The sequence below is a fragment of the Canis lupus genome, chromosome 10, assembly GCF_048164855.1.
Source record: "Canis lupus baileyi chromosome 10, mCanLup2.hap1, whole genome shotgun sequence".
Classification (NCBI taxonomy): Eukaryota; Metazoa; Chordata; class Mammalia; order Carnivora; family Canidae; genus Canis; species Canis lupus.
The window spans coordinates 16,127,525-16,147,262 of NC_132847.1; the positions used below are offsets into that span (position 1 = coordinate 16,127,525).

Sequence of the window (19,738 nt, forward strand, 5' to 3'; positions counted from 1 at the left end):
GTTGGACTAAGGAAGAGAAAGACAAATTTTGATTTAAACAATATCTTTGGGGCAGCCCGGGGGGCTCCGCGGCTTAGCACTGCCTTCAGTCCAGGGCATGATCCTGGAGACCCGGGATCGAGTTCCACGTCGGGCTCCCGTATGGAGCCTACTTCTCCCTCTGCCTGTGTATCTGCCTCTCTCTCTTTAAAAAAAAAAAAAAGAAAAAGAAAAAGAAAAAGAAAAAAAACAGTATCTTTAAGGAAAATGCTTAAAAAAATGCTAATGTCTTGAAACTAGATAAATAGAATGTGGCCTCAGGGGAATTAAATAATAATGACTTATAGTTAGAATATCAATTTAAAGTCAGTTTATTACTTGTTTATAAGGACAAGAAATAACAGCTAACTATATGAAAGGCTGTCACACAGTAGAGGCGGCCAGACTGTCTTACAGTGCTCCGGAAGGCAGAGTTAAGACCCATGGGCTGACATATCACAGGCTGATGCTGGCTTTCTTCTGGATATAGATTTACCATTTCCCATGAAGAAGTGAGCATCCTGTCATGAAACATGTAACACAGTCCATCTACCCACTGACCATCTCTAAGGGATGTTGAGTAAAGAATTCTGGCATTTGGTGAGATTTTGAATTAGATTAGTACTTTGATTTTTTTTTTTTAAAAAACAGGAAATTTTGAAACCTTGAAATCTTACTCAGAATTTCATTATATACAACAAACAGATGGAAGAGCTGAAATGATTCCTTGGTGAGTCAAAAGTTTCACTACTCGGGAAGAACAGACCATGGTTCAAATAACTGCTCTAATATTTTATTGAGGCCTTATGCTTCACAGAGAACAGAGGGAAGACTCACTCCAAGCAGTGGCCTTCTGATGGAGGATAATAGTTTCAAAGTACTAGGAATGATTATTCAATTGAAAACAAAGAAACAAAAAGCTCAGTACTGCCTGAAAATTTGTACCTTAAGTTTAATAGATTCTTTATTTTAACTAAAAGAGCTGTTAACTTCAACTTCTGGGTGAACTAACAACTATGTCACAAATTAGATTCAGAGATGTGGAAATTTTCCAGACTCAGTAATTGCAGTAGCCAGCTTCCAAGGTAGGCCCAATGGGTTCACCTCCTGGTGTTCATTCCCTAGTGTGTGGTTTCCTCCCGCATTTAATTAAGGCTTGTTAATAGAATACTGTGGATGGGATCATGTATGGTAACTGAGGCTAGGATATAAAAGGAGTCACAGCTTTCAGTCTGGTCTGTTGGATCGTTTGCTCTGATGGAAACCAGTGCCATATCCTGAGGTCACTCAAGCTTCCTTATGGAGAAGCCCAGTGACATGAGCTGAGGAATCCTACCATCAGCCATGTGTCAGAGAGATCTTGGAAGCAGCCTTTAGGCTAGCCTGATCTTCAGAAGATAGTCACCCAGCCAATATCTGACTGCAACTTCATGACAGATCCTGAGTCAGAACAGCCCCCACAAAGCTGCTCCAAAATTCTTGATCCAAATAAAATGTGAGATAGTAAATGATGATTGTTTTCAGACACAAAGTTTTGTGATAATGTGGTGTATAGCAGACACAAAGGTAATACATTAGTATCCATTTCTTAGAGATTTTCTTCTAGACCCACTAACTGTTGATGATGGATAGGAAGATGGCCTCAAACATCTACAACCATCATGAAAACATGAGACCACATTGCTTTTACACTCCTGTATCCCTAGTAATTCCCACAGTTCTTAGAGAAGTTCATGTAGATTCAATACCATTTTATTGACTAGATGAACAAATAAACAAGATTGTTGTTTATTATTCAAATATTGTCAAAAGTGAAAATGAATGAGATCACACTGAACCATTTAATAACTGTTTTATTATAAATACCAAATTTCAATTTTAAAAAAGTAATTTTTTGAAGGAGGAGGTAGAGAATTTCCCTCAATTATTCATCAAATCTCTACAAAATATAAATAACATTAGTCTTATAGTCAGGAAAGGCATGTCTTCATGGTCTGATTTAAACTGAAAGCTAAAGAACAATGTATGCTCTTCCCTCTGAAATGAATCTGGCTTTCCGGCTCCAGGCTAAATCCCCTTATCCTTCAAGACTCAGCATAGTTGTAACATTGATCTGCAGGTAGCCTTTTCTGATTCCTTTTGTCTGGGTTTCGTGGCACACTGCATTTGAAAGTATGGCACATCCAGTTTTCTTTTTCAAAAAATCCTTGCTGTTTTTACAAAAAAGAGTGCATGCTTATTTACGAAGAGTAACATAATATATGGCAATGGTTACAAAATTATTCTCTTCCTGCTAATAAAGTATTTAAGTGAGTAACTGCCAAATGATAAGAACAGGTCTAAAAGCAGAAGAAGGTGCAGCTACAGGTTCTCATAGGCTTACGGAGAATATCATATTCTACGTATGTAATAATAGAAAGACAGTTTCAAAACTTTTCTGAATGCCAAGATTCATTTCTTTATTTGTACCTTATAATCTTCCCTCCTCCTCTGGCATATTGCTTTAACTCAACTTGATGTATTATTTAATTGTATTTTAGGAAAATAATCATTTTTGCAATATGAGTGACTTTTTATTTTACTTATTTTATTTTATTTTAAAGATTTTATTTATTTATTCATGAGGGGCACACAGAGAGAGGCAGAGACATAGGCAGAGGGAGAAGCAAGCTCCCTTTGGGGAGCCCAATGTGGGACTTGATCCCAGGATCCCGGGATCATAACTTGATCCAAAGGTAGACACTCAACCACTGAGCCACCCAGGTGCCCCGAATGACTTTTTAGTCTCTGAACTTCTATCTAGACTTAAGCAAATTCACAAACAGAATATTCTGTGAGTAGGAATGAACATTTTCATATACGTATGAATTGTATACACTGATGATTACACTCCTTGTGCCCACCACCTCAGAATGAAGAATGAATATTCAGGATGCCGTAATTATTTAGATTAATAAACATTTATTGAAGACTTACTAAAGGTGAGCCATTGCTAAATGGCTAGATTTCAGATGAGGAAGGTGAGGCAGGTAAATTCTCTACTTTCTGGGAATTTACAGTTTAAGTAATTGAAAAAGGAACATATCAATTAAGGCCATGTGACCTTTATCTTAAACATTTTTCAACAGCTGGGCATCCTCTGAGATCCAGGCCATGTCAAGGGAGTTCCACCTACTCAAAAAATGGTACAGAATATTTTTCAACTAGATTAGGGCGGCTAATTGACAATAGCAAGGGAGTCTCAACTCAGGCATAGCTAGGTGTGCATTAGAGTATTTGAATTTTTAAAACTCAATCAGCATAATGATGAGAAAACTTGCTTGAACTCTTGCAGGTATTTAGGTACAATAAACACGAAAGATTGATAGAAAAAAGACCAAATCTGCCTTTGTCTAAGTAGCCACAGACAGTAGACACCAGAAGCATTTTCCCCTCACCAGTATGTGATTAAAGCCACAGTGAGCTGCTCTACACACACTTGGGCTCAGAAGTGACTTTATTAATCCTCTACATGTCTAGCCTGCAGTAAGTGGTTCCTTCTTTCAGGTATAATATTCCTAGATATTATGTTATAAAGTGAGGAGCTGAAAAGTAAAATCACGACAGCACAGTTGTCTGTCTGGACGGGGGCAGAAATGGGGAAAGAAAATAAGAAAGCAGTGAGTAGTCAAATGCATGTATTTCCTAGGAAGTACTGCATGTGTGGGCAGTTGGGGAAGCTGATAAAAAGAGGCATTGCGAATACTTCAATTTGGTCTAACATCTAAATTTTAAAACAAACCAACTACTAAGACTCAGGACTGTTAAGGAGTATACTTCAAAAACTTTATTTTCTATTTTTTTAAAAGATTTTATTTATTTATTTATGAGAGACACACAGAGCAAAGCAGAGACATGGCAGAGAGAGAAGCAGGCTCCCCTCGAGGAGCCTGATGTGGGACTTGATCTCGGGACCCCAGGATCACGACCTGAGTCAAAGGCAGACACTCAACCACTGAGCCACCCAAGTGCCCCTCTAAGTGTTTTTTTAACTGAAACATATGTAATTCAAACATATTTCTGTATGTTCTTTAGAATCACACATGGAACATACAGTGGGTAAGAGAAATTTTGTCGGAGCATGTCTGTTTCTTTTTTAGAAAACCGTGGTTAGCCCAGCAAAAGAACTGAATCAATCCTGTATTTGTCACTGCAATAAAGCTGATAGTAATGGTCCTTAAATGGGCTTTTTGTACTCAAGAATTACGAAACCAACTTGTCACGAGTGATAACTTGAACCAATACCTAGAGAAAAGAAAATTTCAGATGGGGGAAGCCTTCTGTCTTTATTTTCACAAGTATATATTGATGTGCACATTACTTTCATTATTTCACCTAACTTGACTTTAACATGTACAAAAGACTGAATAAATAGCATACTAGGAAAAAAAAGGTAGTTTGAATCCTGATCACAGGAGGAGAGAGTAAATTTTTAAAAATGCAAAAGAATACGATTACCAAATATTTTAGAGCTAAATCATATGACTTATATGGTCTACTCAATAATAATGTAGTCCTTTACGGCTGCAAAGAACAGTCACTGAAGGAAATGCACCTATCTACATTAACTCTACCGAATTGGCAGTTAACAAGGAAATCACAGGTTTACTTCTTCCTATCCAATATGGAAATAAAGAGCTTCCTACTTGTATCTACTAAATATCCTTTTTTTTTTTTATTTACAAATGCAAAAAAAAGCAGCTTAAATTATGTACCACACGCATCCTAGAGTTTTAGTTTCAGAAGAACAATGTCGGTTATGCCGCCTCACTGTGCTATGTCACAGGTAAGGCTCACAGAGGTTAAAGGAAGTGTCCAGAGTCACTGAGCTAAGTAAGGGACAAATCCAGGGCTGGAACCTGGGGCATTTTCCATTATCCTAGGCTTGATCTAAGGTCAATGCTATCTAAGGCAACGCAGTTTTGTAGTTCTATCAACAGAGCTAGATAAAGCTACAACACTTATTCTGGTTCACACCAACAAGACCATCTGAGGTCATCATATTTCTAGCTCCAAAGCTTGATCAGCGTGTTACAGAAGCTCCATTAAACTGCAAGGGGAGGGAAAACTTAAAACACAAAACAAAACAAAACAAATAACTGTTTAGGGAAAGAAAAAAAAAAGAAGAAGAAGAAGACAAAGTTCTGTGCATCATCTGGAATGTTCATCAGCCGGGACAGACTTTGCGAAGGCAAGTCACGTGCCCAGTGGGAGTGCTACATCATTTTCTTTGTAAACTGTGCTTCCTTGGAGGGATACAGAATGCAGAACTGCCTTCTCCAAACATGGAGATGTTTGGTACTGGGAGAAGCTTTAAAAAGGGAGTTGGGAATCAGCTCCCTCACCAAGGAATCTGCTCCCCAGTAACTGGATGCACCATATTTGCAGCCATCCCCGAGGCTTGAGCAGGGCAGCGCATTTTTGTCAATCCCCTTTAATTAATCTTGCCGTGAGTCCTACGGTGGGGTGGGCGAACTCTCAAACATTAAACAGTGGAATGACTCGCAGGGTGGCTTTTCCCAAACACCCCCAACCCCAATTAAAGAGCTGTATTTGGTTTGGGTTTCCTCAAACGGCGCTCTTGTTAACACTCATCAAACACAGGAAAAATAAAACAGCAATTTAACTGCGTTCACAGTGTGAAAGGCTTGTGCAAATAATCAGCACATTTCTAACTGGTTCGTAATAGGCAGAGTGCAAAAAACAAATGACCAGATTTATACCACTGGGCAGGTCTGAAAGCAACATCACAGCTGAAATATAGTCATTGACAATTTAAAGCAAGCCTTTCAGTGAATAATTGTTTACATAACGGTGAAGAGCGCTCGCGCAGCACAACTGGGATCCATTTACAATGTGTTAAGCAAAGAACGCATGTTTACAAAAGAGTTTGAGTTCGTTTTGGGGAGAAGAGAATCGTGGCACTCATGCCAACAAAAGCAGAGCAGTATGTACAGTTAGTAAATCTTTTCTGAGCTGCAAAATCGGCGGCAAGATGTTTGAGCCCGTAAACTACGTCAGCATCAGTCACTCTCATTAAATTGGTGCGTGAAGGTAGCATTCTCAGACAGCAGGTTGCTCCATTCTCTCTCTCTCTCTCTCTCTCTCTCTCTCGCTCTCTCTCTCTCTTTTTAAATCAGCCAAATAATGAGCTGGGGGTGAAGTTCCTTAACCAGGCCAAGGGAAGAAGAAAACGGAATCGTCTTAAAACGGCCATCCTGGATTTAATAGCCTACCACAAAACCCTAAGCAGGTCAACTTCATGGTTCAGCAGTTCCTAAAAGCCTTGTCTACTTCTCCAAAGCTTATCGGTGACGGCTGGTATATAAGAGCTCCCAATGAGGACTGATTTATAGCACTGGAGGGCTTTGCAGTGACAAAGGAGGGCTAGGGTTCTTGAGAGCTTTCTGTATTTTTTTAGATCCCAAAAGATGATGTGGTTCTGTGATAGGAATCTCGTACACTTTACTGGTGACATAAACAGGTCACAGTGCCTGCAAAAGCTTATGTGGGAGTCAGGAGCAATTTCTCTCTCTCTCTCTCTCTCTCTCTCTCTCTCTCTCTTTTTCTGGGTCACAGTCAGATTTTATTGAGTCAAAGTATCTAACTGAACACAAATCATGTGATAGGACCCAAACAGTGTGCATTAAAAATGAAGCAGAATGGGGCCAGGTTTGTCTCAAGCTGGTGCTATAACAGGGATATGTTTCAGGCATCACTTGAATACAAATGAATTTTTTTTTCCCCCCGGCATTGACAAAAGTCAGGCCGGAAAAAAAAAAAGTTGAAAAAAAAAGAAACCCAAAACCACAAATCTAGTTTCATGCTGGATGTATCTGTTGTGAAGCAATATGTTGGCTAAATAGGAAAAGTCAGGTGAGTTAAAGTCTCGTGGCAGCTTGATTTAAACCATGGCTACCCAAACCAGAGCCCTGTCCAGATCTCAGGAAAGTGAATTATATATAATAACACTTACAGTTTCCTAGTACTATTAGATTTGCCTTCTTACATAAATGCTTAAGTTATGATAAAAAACAGGGCCATGTCAGTTTCTTTCAGCCTCAGCACATTTGCTATTAGCATAAGAAATGCTGCTTATGGCAGAGCTAGTCGGGCTTGAAATTTCTGAATTAATGGATTTGATTTCCTCTTGAGACAAACCATCAGCCTTGCAGTAATGGAAATAGATATAGTTGGTAAAACAAATAAAAAGCTGGCATGCAGATAAAATGGGTTTCAGTTTAAAATAGTAATGTTGTAATTGAAGTGAACAATTACAGGGTTGCTCCTAGGCACAAAAGAAATACCATGAAAATGAAGTAATGTTTTTGTTAAGTATAGTCATTTCATGAAAATGTAGAGCTGCAGATGTCATTGTCTGCCAAAGGGAAAACTATACTTATTCTTCTATACAAAGATCATTTAATAACATTTGGCTAATTTTAATAATAATTGCTAATATTAACCCTATATTTCACTAGGAGTTTGAAGACAAAGAGTCCCTGCCCCCGCCTGTTCTTTCCTTTCAGTTTGGTAGAGAGCCAACAAGAGCAAGTTCCTGTAAAAAGCTATTGGCAAGGAACTATCAGAAATCCCCACACCGGCATCAGCCTTCTCCTTTTAATGTCTTATTTCTCTTTCTTTGTCAAGCATCTGTTATCAGAAATGGAGCCTGTTAGCTGGCAACTGGAGTGGCAGGAGGGAGTGAGGATAAAGGAGGGGGTGGGGTGGAGACTGGGAACCCCAGGACAGGAAAGTAAGCTCTGGAATGTTCAAATCTGATTGAATCCCTTCCCTGTGTGTGTGTGTGTGTGTGTGTGTGTGTGTGTGTGTCTGTTTCAACTTGTCTGTGAACCATATGAAATTCAAAACAGAAACTTCCATTTTTAGAACTTGAAATCCTTTCATGTTCATACACACACAAACTGAGGCAGCCAAGGCCACAGGATGTCACGAGAAACATAAGTGTCTCATTGAGTCTGCAAAGGCAGTGACACAAATTCACTCTAACAAAATGCTCAGCTGGGTCCCAGCCTACCACGTGGCCCTCCCTCCCACTCCTCGGTTTTATTGCAGCGCAGGAAGAGACACGCACTCTGTTTCCTCCTCAGGTTTTAGGAATTAAAACAACACTGTCGCTCTGCAGAATTTTATTTGGAAATGCACCGCGCTTTGTTCCCTACAACGCTGACTGCTTGCACACAGCCTTTTTTTTGGCTCATTTGGCATCTTTTATCAGAGGGAAGCACTCTTCCCGGGGTTGGTGTTTTTTTTTGTTTTTTGTTTTTTTTTTTTTTTCCTCCCCCTGTATTGCAGCAGAGGAGTGAGAAAATGAAAGGCCCCCTAACAAAGGATTGAGCTGTGACTTCTTAAGAGAAAAGGTTAAATCGACCGGCTGTGTGTCTCCGAGTGAGACGGGAAGAAGGGCCACTTCCCTTTTTACTCCGTTGGAATAATTCATTTCCTAACGCGGCCTACCTGTGACAGGCACAGGTGACCTCCCAGCCTGCTAAGCTCGGATGATTTCCCCTTCCCGTTGCCCAAGTACAACTCCTGCCAGAAGACAAATGTACTGCAAGGCGGAGACATATCCGTGGTGCCGAGGCAAAGCAGCCTGTCTACATATGTCATTTTAAAGCCTAGCGTGGAGATTTTACTGCTTTCTTCACACTCTCACACTTACATAAATACACCCACACGGTACAGGCAAGTCCCCGAGACTCCCAAGCGTTTCTCTTCCATTAGGAGACATTTTAAAACAAATTAGCACCCTCCCCAAAAGCCCATTGGCCTAAAATGTGTTTATTACTTTGTTTGCTGTTTTAAAAGCTCTTCCTAAAGGCTTCAAATAAGACCGGGGAGTTCCTGCAGAATGAAGCACACCCCTGTCTGTTGAGGAACATACACATCTGACAAAGACTTAAATCTTTCCTCCTCTTCTTTTTTTTTTTTTTTTTTTTTTTTTTCCCTCTTGACACAGCGGCTGGTGACACATAAATGTACTTTTTTCTTTTGACAGAGTAATAAAAATCTCATTATCTCTGAATAGGCAGCAATTTCGTTATCTAATCTTTTTACCAAAAGGTTAGTTAATTAATCAGAAACAAATCCTGATTATTATTTCAATAGAATTAGAAAGACAAATCACCAGAGTACAGCTAAATAGGGCAGGCCTGCGGTTTCACCTGCCTCATTGCCATGCACACCCCGTGATTGTCAGGGCTCCTCCAGGCAGACAGCCTTAGGAACAGCAGCCAGCAGATGGCTGCTCCGAGCGGCCAGCCTGCCTCTGCTCTAATGCCTGTGATCCCATTACCTCACTGAATCCGTTACCAGGGTAACTGTTAAATTGCTGTGAAAGGCATGGTAATAAAGTAACCTGTCACATTGGCAATAAAAGGAGCAGAATTTTCCTGTTCACTGAACTTTGCAGCTCATCAATACTCACTTGATGGAGAAATTCGCCACTACTCCGGGGTCCGCCGCAGGAATCTTTCCATAAGGCTTCTGAAATGCAAACTAAAGTTCATGTAAACACAAGAAAGATATAATTAAAAGCTGGATTCTTAGCTGCACAGAGCTCACGCTTCCCTCTTTTCTGTGGAAGGTTATGGAGGCTTGAAGAACATCAGATCGCTTTCTTTGTTGTTGTTTTTTTTAATTTAAAGCGTGCTAGACAAAAATAACCTTTGCTGGTGAAAGACAGCTGTGATTAATTCAAGACTGGGAAAACAAAGCACAAGGGGAAAAAAATCCCTTGTTCCTAAAAATCTGTCTTTTTCAGATCCTATCTTATTGGCTGTTTTCATTAAAGGGTCATGGTACTTTAAAAATTATTTGGATTTGAGCATTTAACAGTAAGAATGGAAAGCCTCGGTTTTAACAAGCATGAGGAGTTGAAAACAACAATCTCCCCACCCCTCCTTCCCAGCCCAGCAGTTAGGGTCCATCAGCTGTAACTGCAAAGAGATAAACGTATGCTGAATGGATGCATATGACTTTGTCCCCACCGCACCCCCCGCTTCTGTAAATGCCCTTCAAGGGTTTCTGTGTCAAGGATTCTAGCGGTGACACCATCAGACACAAGATTTGCTACAATTAACTGAGGTGCTTTAAGGTAAGAAACGAGAACAGCAAACACTCAGCACTAAAGGAGAAGAAATAAATAGAAACCCCCATTTATTTCAATTACATTTTGCAGCCAGCCCTATGAACATACATGGAAAGTGGGATATATCTATCTAGCCCTCATTATTAGCCATTTGCAGACTTCATGCTTTTGGCTCCATTTGGCGCTGTCATTAATTAGGCGGTATTAACCTTAGAATGCGTTAGAGCTTGCCTATTGAAATAACTTTGGACACGCTTTTTTCTCTCTCCCTCCCTTTGACTTGCAAGTGCTTATAGCTTGTTATTGAAAAACTGACAGTATTTCTTTGACTAGCCGGCAGCAGACGTGAACCATTCTTCTAGTGGTAGCTACAACCCATGAAAGAGTCATCTTCATTACAGATTGCTCAGCATGGGATCACAGCCGAGCGTCTTTGGCTGGCCACGTCCGGTAGGGTCTTGGATTGGTGTCTTAGAAATGATGGTGCTTTTCAGAATGAGGTAGCAATGTGCCGCACATGGAAAAGTGGATGAGATTTCAGCCAGAATCAGGCAAATGAAGGCTCTGGCTTTGTGATAACCAAATTTGTTTAAAATATGAAATGTTTTCTGTCCTGTTGAAAATAACTCTTAAACGTGTGTGTGTGTGTGTGTGTGTGTGTGTATATATATATACACACACACACACACACACACACATATGCAAACACACACATACACAATCATGCATGACATAATTTGTAAAATGTATATTTTACTGATGATGCTAAGTAGCAGAGAAAGTAGAATTGCAGAGGTGGCTGCTTGTAAACAACTTTCAGCCCACAAATGGTATGTTATCACTCCTATGAAGGTTTCCATGGGTGTCAGGAGGGGAGAAAGTCTTTTTTTACCCTACAGATTACCTAAATAAATTTGGAAGAACATGATATAATATAAATAATCACCAAATATGAACTAGGCCTTTAGATCAGATTCCATAAATACCGACAGAGCCGGTGCATTGGGAGTAGAAAATGAAAGATGGTGACATTGTGGTCAACTGGATAATCCAGTTCCTCTCTAAAGATAACAATATTCATTACTCAACTGTCTTCCATTATTTCCATGTAGCTGAGGCAAGTTCACTGCTGTCAAAATATTTCGACTTTCAAGAAAATCCTCAATTATAAGTTTTATTAGAACATTCCTATTTTCGAAATCCAACTGTATTAGTTTGCTAGGACTGCCATGACAAAGGACCATAGACTTGGGTATACTAAAATACAGAAATCTATTTTTTCACAATTCTGAAGGCTAGAAGTTTGAGATCAAGGTATCAGCACTGCTGATTTCTTCTGAGGCCTCTCTCGGTTTTGCAAATGCTTCTCCCTGTGTTTTCTTCACAGAGTCACTCAGTGTCTGTGTACTCATGTTCTCTTCTCAAAGGATGCCAGTCACATTGGATTAAGGCCCACCATAATGACTTCATTTTAACTTAATTATCTCTTTGAAGACCTTATCTCCAAATACAGTCACATTCTGAGGTTCAGAGGGTTAGGCCTTCAATATATGATTTTCGTGGAGGACACAATTCAGCCTAAAACACCAGTGGAGGTCCAGACACAAGTTTACTGTAAGATGAATCCTGACAATTATACAATGCTTACAATGTAAAAGCAACTTATTTATGGGCCATTTTAACTTCTTAACTTACTGAAATCTCACAGTAACCCCATAAGGTAGACAATACTATGATCTCTCTTTTATAGATGAGACATGAAGGGAGAGAGACTAATTCACTCATGCAGTATCTGGTAGAGATAGAATTAAAATTCAAGCAGTATCTGATGTTTCTGCTTGGACAGGACAGAGCTGTCCTCATGAGAAAATGCCCTACTTGGACCCAGGAACTGTAAAGGAGAAGCACCTAACTGATGAAAGAGTCGGGACGCCAGGCTCAGTGGGTAAGCGTCTGCCTTCGGCCCAGGGCGTGATGTAATGATCCTGGGGTCCCGGGATCGAGTTCCGCATCGGGCTCCCTGCATGGAGCCTGCTTCTCCCTCTGCCTGTGTCTCCCTCTCTCTCTCTCTGTGTCTCTCATAATAAATAAAAAATAAAATAAAAAGAGTCTTGTAACCCCTAGAAACACACACACAGACACACAAAAAATAAAATAAAATAAAATAAAATAAAATAAAATAAAATAAAATAAAAAACAAACAAACAAAAAGCCCCACAAAAGAACAAAAAAGCCCAAAAAACAAATAAACAAACAAAAAAACATAAATCATCCTCCTAAGAACTGGCTTCTATAAATGTCATATGGATGCGTACCTATTTTTATACCAATGGGTCTTGCCCGGTCTTTCTGTTGCACCAACTGGATTTGAAGTAACAAAGCAGTCTTTATCATCTAGAGAAGGTCCAGAGACTGAAGGAAAGCAATGTTTGATTAACTTAGCACTCTAGTGCAAAATAGATCAGCATGAGTCTCTGGGGATCTGGGATAATCACCAAGACAAAGTTGGAAAACTTCTGGAAGCACTATAATTTGTGTTTGTTTTGGCTATTGTTGCTGCTTACCCCTTCAGCCACCATTAGTGTGAAAAGTGAAACTGAAAAAAGTCTCGGCCTATTTATTTTCCAGATTTCTAAAGAAGGAATAACTTGGAGATCACATCGTATTTGGAAGTTACTCTTAGGAGACCAGGACCATAAGACTCATAGGTAGCCCTAAGGAGTAAAACTCTGCCCAGGAGCTTTACATAAAACTCAGAATTCTGTAAGAAAGAAGTTGGGGTTTTAGTATTGGTAGCTGAGGCTCAACCAGATGAAGAAAACTTTGGGCACCTTCCTATTTGTTCTCTCTCTCTCTCTCTCTCTCTCTCTCTCTCTCTCTGTATCTTATAGGGTAAAGCAATATAAAAATTTTTTTTTTCACATTTTCTCTTCCTGTTACAATGAAATGAAGCAGTTTCTCCACAGGACTCATTATGCCTAGTTAACTGATTTTCCTAACCGGGCATTTTGGAAAAACAATTGAGCTCTGTGAACTTTTGGATGTTTTTCTCACTGCAGACTTGAGAGGCACACACCCACTGATTTTTGTATTTTTAGGCTATGTTATTTGAACACTGATTAAAGCAATTTTTTTCATGCCTTCTATTGACATATAATTTTCTTCCCTGAGTCATTTTTCTTCACTTCTCCTATACTTGCATTGAGACCTAACAGGTTGAAACTGCAATTCTATGTGGAGCATCTGAAACTTAGCAGTGTGAGGCTATATGTGAAAATCGTTCATTATCACAGGTCCAAACTGGAGCACCCTAATGGTGATGCCTAGCAACTTAGAGCAAGCTTTCTTCTCCTTAATGTGAGAAAAGACATTCAGTCTTTTCTGCCAAACAGTTATTTGATCATCCAAATCAGCATTTGCTCTAACTTGGCTGAAATCATGTCAGAGACTGAAGAGGAAGAAGCCTGAGGAAGGTGGGAGGGAACAAGTGAGACAGTTTTGATTTGGCATAGTAACCTAAGATACAGAGGGGTTTTCTAACTGCATTTCTTCCCCTCAAATGCTCTTTGAAACAAAGTGCCCTAAAAAATAAAAACAAAAACAAAAACAAAAAACAAGCTGTGTTTACTAGCTCTTAATATATTGCAATCTGCATGGGTGTTCTCCTAGTCTGTTATTTGTCAGTACCACAATTTAGTCACAAGGTAACAAATTATCTCTAGGGTTTGGAACAAGGTTGATGTTGAAACATCTCAGCTACCTGCTTACAAGTTTTCAAAACAGAATAGCTATGCACCCAAGTAAGTAGCTGAAAAGCAGATTCATGGATGTATATGTGTGTAAAGACTAGAAATGTATTATTATATTATTATAATATATTTGGTCACTTCTGGGTAGCAGGATTATAAGTAATTTTTCCTTTAATCTATGTTCATTTCTTATTCTCAAGCAGTAGATAACAGATGTGAATGTAGATGACGTCCACATCTATATTTCCAGCCTCAACATCTTTAGCTCTTAGCTGTTTCCTTCTCTCATCTAGCTATCCTAACCTGGAAAACTCAAAAGATTCTAAGCTGAACTCTTTATAGGATCCAAAGATTCCTGTTTCCCTTATTTCTGTTCATATAACCATATTCCTTTCAGCTACTCAGATCTATAGGCTGGTGAATCTGAAGTCACTGTTGGTTTCTGGTCTCTTGCCTCTCATAAGTGATCAGTCAAGTCTGGGGGTAGTGTCACTGCAGGATCTATACATTACAGTCTTTCCTCGTATTATCTGCAGGACTAATACCCCTATTCTTTGTCATTTCTTACCTAACTCCCATGTGAGAGATCAATTAGCCAACTGGCTCTATATTTTTAAAATATATTTTCCCTCTCAAGTTATGATATCTGTAAAGAGTTTTATAAATAGCTCTGTCATAACCTCAGTAGGGGGTAATTAAACATATTATATAAAGTATTTTTCTTAGATGTGCTAAATAATGATGAGTAGTGCTCCCAATCTGTAATTTTTTTTTGAAAATTATAGACATTTTGAGCAGTAATCTTCATCCAGGATAATTAATTCTATATAAAATTTAATTCCAATTAGTTCTAGTGCGCTGTATCTGGCATTCTAAGATTTTTTTTTTTATTTTACAGTTTTTTACTAAAACTTCCATTAAGATAGTTGAACAAAAGATTAAAGGAAGTTCATCCATACAAAGTTAGTAATAGTAAAGTAATTGAAATTACTTTAATTTTCAGTGGGTTTGATAAAGGAAGATGAATTTATTGAGAATCAACGACAGACATAAAATGGATTATGACATGGCAAACACAGTCCACATGAATTGTTACAGCCATCTTGGTAGAAGAGTATCTGATCCATATAAGTTTTATTTATGAAAATCTGAGTCAAGTCATACATTGCCTTTTCTATCCTAAGGAGCTAATAACAAGGGATTTTTTTTTAAGTATTTTATATTTGTCACACTGAAAACCTTCTTAATTAAGAAAAAATTTAAATCATTGAATTTTTCAGAAATTCAAAGTTTATATAATAATCAAATACAGCAGATATTCTGGTAACTTCCTATGTCTCTAGGGGCTATTAAGCAGGCAAGAAGAAATATATCCTTCCTGTGGGATACACTTCCAACTTTCTCAAGGAAAATATCAAAGGAACATGTATCTATTTTCCTGCGCAGAATCTGCTGACATCATCTGAATACAATGAAACCACAAAAGGCAGATCTTTTTCCACACTGATTAAAACTTAGCTAAAAGGAGACGGTAATTACTGAATTCCATCCTACCTTAAATTTCCCACACTTTGCATTCAGAATTTAAACATAAATATTATTTACAAAACCAGTGAACTGTTCAAATGCAACTTATTTCTCCTTCTCTCTCTCTCTCTCCCTCAAACATAAAAACAAAAATCTTTAGAATTCTTCAAAATTCAATCTGGTAATGATAATTGGGTTAAGATCACATTTAGAACAATCTTTTATTGAGAAATGTTTCCTATTTCTCTTTGACAGTGCAGAAGTCCAAAATGGATAAATAAAACAAGTTGGAGAAAAAGAAAAAAAGCAACTCCACAAAACATGCTTGCGGCTTTTGAGAAAATTGCCTTGGGGTTCTTATTTATTTATTAAGATTTAAAAAAATGGTAGGAAACTCTAATTGATGATTTGCTTTTCAGGATATGAGTGAATTCTGACCAGACTACTTTCCATTAACTGATATTTCAAGTTTCACTTCTAAGGGATGCTGATAACCAAGCTTTCTATTTTCAGAAATGTTTTCTCACAGCAACCCACCTTTAAAATTTATGGAGATCTTGGCTGTGTGCAAATAGTTCTTTCTACGTGTTAACTCTGCAAATTACTGCTTGGCAGCTATGTTTTTTTACTGTCATACTTACATGTAATAGAAGTAGAAGTCCATGGACATCTAGGATTAGAGGTATCTCAACCTATGTGGAGGCATCTCACTTGTTCCCTCATATCTAAGGGTAACTGGTATGGATTCTAGAGGCTAGTAAAGCAGCTTAAACATTATTTTTCTACTTTAGCTACTTATTCGAAAAGGTGCTAGAAATAATCAGGAGCAAGATCTTAGAAGGAAAAAGGATAATAAAGCCTCTAATGGTTTCAAACATAAGTAGTGCCAATATTGTGTGTGTGTACAGAAAATTTATATTTTAAAATCATGCATATGGAAAAGCATCCATATTCTTTATTCACTATATGGTGTTAATTTATATTTGTATTATGCATTTGAGAAACTAAAGTACATACAGTGCTTCGGGCTCAAAAGAATTCTGATTATTAGTGATTCTAAGGGTTGTTCATAATAGTCAACACTGAATGGAAAGAAAAAGAAACCTTATTTCTTATTGGCTCTTCTGTTTTACATTTGCTTTTGAATTCGAATTCCAGTTCCCTAAAGAAATGAGATGTGTCAAGTAGTACTTTAAACACAGCCTCTTAAAAACATAGGGAATGATTATTTCAGCAAGTTTTACTTTTCAGCAGCAACATATGCAGTGGCAGCTGTGTATCGGAGCTTGGAGACCAGGGATCCTTTGGAACCCAATAAGGAAACTGTGACTTGCATGCAAAGTGCAAAGGAATCGCTTTTGCCTCATTCTGAATTATGCTGAGACTTCAGGGGGATAAAAGAGACAAACATATTGCAGTTTCAATCTGATGATCTTCTACAGAAAGCTAAGCAAATTAAGATGAAATTAATTATATGAAACTATCCCCCACCCCCACTTCCTGTGAGTATATTGCAGCAGGCAGTATGTAGTATCTAGTTATGTTTCTTGCTCATTAAATAGTATCATTTTCATTGTGTCTTCTCAACATTATCAAAAAAGTCAAGGCCACGGTGAAAGATCAAGGGGAAAATTTATTCTTCAGGTGTTGACTGTGTTCTGAAGTCACTCAAGCATTGCTCCATAGCTCTGTGGCAGCCTCAGAACATTCTATTCAATTACAGGCTGCAGCCATGGGGGATCATGTTTTAATCTGTGTATAAACAAAGGGATAAAATAAAAACAGCACACTTACAAATTCTAAAGATGCTGCTTTTATAGTCTGATATCAGGAATTATTGCAATCATATTACTTGCTTATGGGGAGGAATAGGGCAAACATGCATGTAAGGCCCTCAGGCATCCTCCTTTAGAAATGACATACAATTAACATGAAAATAACCACCCTGTAGTAGCAAAAGGAAGAAATCTATGAATATCATATAGTCATGTAGTTAATGTTAACTTTCATGTATTAAAAGATGCACATTTGCATATTATTGCCTTTCTTCCTGTTGCCTGAAAAGAGAAAAGGAATCAGAAAAGGTGAGTTCCACTTTTAACGCACGGTCTAATCCCATTTTAGGTAGGCTTCTGGAATCTGAAAGAGATCCCATAATTCTGCATGGCTGGTTTTTTTCAAAAATGAAAATTGCTTTGGGGAGAGAAGTTTGCCACAGTGTGCTAGCATCTAGACACAAACAAGAGCCCATAAAAATCCCCTCACAATTCTAATGACTTGTGGTAACCCACCTGCCAGCCACCTGAACCATTTAGCACACCTCAATAAAAACTGTATTACTTTAACATTAAATGTGATTAAGGCTTTATGCTGGCATTTAATTAAAGCTCTCTGCATTTTGTTGCCATTGCATCTCCCGTGAGCATCAGTTTTGCATGTTTTTAAAAGAATAACATACTAATTTAAGATATCCAGGAAACAATACTAGAAATGGTATAACATAGCCTATAAAAGATTTTTTTTCACATTTGTTAGGACAAAAACAAATCTTTTACTGGCCTCTATTTCCTTGCACTGTACCAAATGAAGGAGAATTCTCCATCAGAAGATGATCCAGTCTGCAGTGCTGGCATACTCGTGTTTGACCGTGGACGATTGAGAGGCTGATTTTTGCATGACTTTTTTATCCCTCCACCAGGAATGCTATATTAATTTAAATTCTCATGAGAAAAAAAAAAGTCTATATAACAAGATAGATGCATGATTGGATGACCTTCCTCTCACTGCCCCCTGGACAGGTCAAAAGTGGTAGTAATTCCTGTTACTGTGAAACAATCAATCAACCAGTTCCTTTAGAATAGGACCACTGTGACTGTGAACTTCTATCTCTAGCAGAGAAGTGAGAATGCCCTCATGTTTGGCAGACACCTCATCAATGCTGAAATCAACAACTAGACAGATTGGGAGACATCAGCCATGCTGGGTGCAACCTTCCTACCTTTAGTACCCATCATCTTGACTAGAAGAACACAGGTGTGCTGGGCTTGGGTCTCACCTCGGGTCTGTCAGACCAATTAGCTGGACGATGTTTGTGGAAGTCTAACAGGCAAGAAAATGAGATCAATGCATGTCAATAATTCATTGTGAAATGATCTCAGCCCTCACCGAGGCTTGCATTTGGTCCCTTCCAAACTGTAGGGAATGGAACACGTGGGGGAGATTGTCCAGAGATACGTTTTGGTATTCTGAGGCTAAGAACTTAGGGGATGTACTTCAAATGACTGTATGGAAAAAAAGGAGACTATTCAATTCTGTTCGCGGTATATATAATTGGAAAACATTTCATCTCAGTATCTATTTCTCTTATATATATGTGTATGAGATAATGCTAATATCTATAGTTGATACATAATATGAATGACATAAATTAGTATAGGCATAAATGAATACTAATGCCTAGGCTGGATAGAGAAAATGAGTGATTTGACTTGCTTTATTGATTGGTTTACAAATTATGTTTACTGTCATATAGAAATTGTGGCTGCCTTGAACACAGCTAGTTAATTTGCTACATTAATCTGATAGCAACAGAGCTTAATTTCGCTGAGCCCTATCCAAAGTAAATATGCCTGGATTCTCCACCACTGGTAGTTCTAAAATGTTTCCACTTCAGCAAAACTATTAACATCTACTGCCCTAAAACATCATAATTATTGCAATCACCCCCAACCAGGACATTTAATTAGTATTTCCAGGTAGAGGAGGGTATAACTTTAAGTATAACTTAAACTTTTCAGCATGGCTTCAGAATCTCAAAAATCGCTGCTTAAAGAAAACTTGTAATTCAAAAGTACCTATTCAAGATCTTGCTATAAATAAATTTTCTATATCTGTCTTATCAGCAGATGGAGTTAGGGGAGAGGCATGTGGCTGGGGAAGGATGGTATAAAACTGACTCAAGTATATAAAAGACCACTTTTATGAGAAGTTGGAGATAGCCTCTGAAAAATCTTTACTTATAAGCAATCTGCGACCTTTGCCCTTCCTGTTGAAAACCTCTGTCGAATATACACCACAAAAGAAATACTCTCATCAAAAACCCAAACCCTTGAGCTTTGCTCCGTAAGTACAGAAAATGCAATCCAACTTCTTTTGGTTGACGTATTGATAAAAATTGGGAAGTAAACCTTCCGTGAACTTGTAATTAGTTTACCATGCAAAGTGTTGACAAAAGCTTTAGTTCAACACCCTGGATTTCCCCCCTGCTTGGCTGAATGAGAACAGTTCCTAGTGG

The 19,738-nt window shown here is 38.3% G+C and overlaps 1 long non-coding RNA gene across 1 annotated transcript in view; it reads right to left on the minus strand.

Moving 5' to 3' along the window:
- LOC140641255 (uncharacterized) overlaps positions 1-9,865 on the minus strand; it is a 254,655-nt gene extending 244,790 nt beyond the window's left edge. The window contains exon 1 of the long non-coding RNA XR_012037800.1: positions 9,506-9,865. This is a non-coding gene — a long non-coding RNA (uncharacterized lncRNA). The remainder of the gene's footprint in view (positions 1-9,505) is intronic.
- Between the last annotated feature and the right edge of the window lie 9,873 nt (positions 9,866-19,738).